The sequence below is a fragment of the Vombatus ursinus genome, unplaced genomic scaffold (assembly GCF_900497805.2).
Source record: "Vombatus ursinus unplaced genomic scaffold, bare-nosed wombat genome assembly UNPS02014802.1, whole genome shotgun sequence".
Taxonomy (NCBI): domain Eukaryota; kingdom Metazoa; phylum Chordata; class Mammalia; order Diprotodontia; family Vombatidae; genus Vombatus; species Vombatus ursinus.
In genome coordinates, this window is record NW_020954580.1 from 30,828,256 (window position 1) to 30,829,525 (window position 1,270).

Below are 1,270 nucleotides of genomic sequence, written 5' to 3' on the forward strand. Positions count from 1 at the left end.
ATTTATAATGTTAAGCCTAGAATAAGAAACATGACATTAATAACTCATAGGAGAATCTCTAGAATGACTTGTAACAGGGATAAAAGTTACTAACTGGCAAAAAAACATAGCAGTAGCTATCCCCATGAACAAAATTAGAAATATCAGTCAATATTAGTTCAAAAAAATCAAGGAGGGTTCTTCTTGGATTCTTTAGTTTATCCCTCCTGATCTTCATATCAGGGAAATAGTTGAACCATATGAAGAAGGACAGATTATTTTTCAAGGAGTCTGTTAACCTGGCAACATTTTATTGCGTGACTGCCCTAGTTTTAATAAAAGTCGGTAGGGAGAATGGAAATAGTTTTCTTTCTGTGAAAATTTTATTTCAGTTTGAGCCAACTACGATACGGAACTGACCAGACTTTTTCTTCTTTTCTTTAGACTTTTGTTTTGGCTTCATAGTAATTATAGTAGATTTAGAACAGAAACAGACTTTGGAGGTCATTAAATACCACACTCTCATTTTGACGTTTAGTTATGGGAGTTACTGGCTAAATGCTGAGCTAGTAAGCAGACAGGCTGGGCTATCAGTCACCAGGGCTTTGCCCCCTTCCTTTTTGCAGGTCAAGCTATTCCTCTCCCTGGGGTGTGGCTTACTATCTAGCCACTTCCTTGGCACAATTGGTTTCTTTTCAAACCAGGAAATGGTAATGGCAGATGCTCAGCTGCTCTTTTCATTGTTCCTGACTCATTTACCCCCAACAAAAGTATTCTCTTTGCACTTATGTAGCTAAGTGGCACAGTGGATAGCTGTGAGACCTTGGGCCAGTCCCTTAACCACTGTCTACCTCATTTTCCTTCCTCAGTTGTAAAATGAGGATCATAATATCACCTATCTCACAAAGTTGTTGTGAGGATCAAATGAGATAATATTTGTAGCACAGTGCCTGGCACATAACAGGTGCTTAATAAATATTTATTCTCTTCCCCAGGTGGTGTGGAGAAAATGGACAAAACCTATGTTCTGTGTGTTGGGGAGTGGGGGGTGGGGTGGAAGGGTGAAACATCTTCCCAGAAATAGTAGCCTTAGAAGTCAAAGAAATGTAGTCTGCAGGATTATGTAAATAAAGACATTCTATCTAGGACCTCACTCAGGTCCAACCTAAACTTTCTGAAGATCTGATGAAATTAACTTCAGAGAAACACCCCTACCCGACCTGGAAACAGAGCTGATTTTGGAAGACACCAAGATTACTTCAAAATTGACATCCTGCTCCTTCCTCAAATC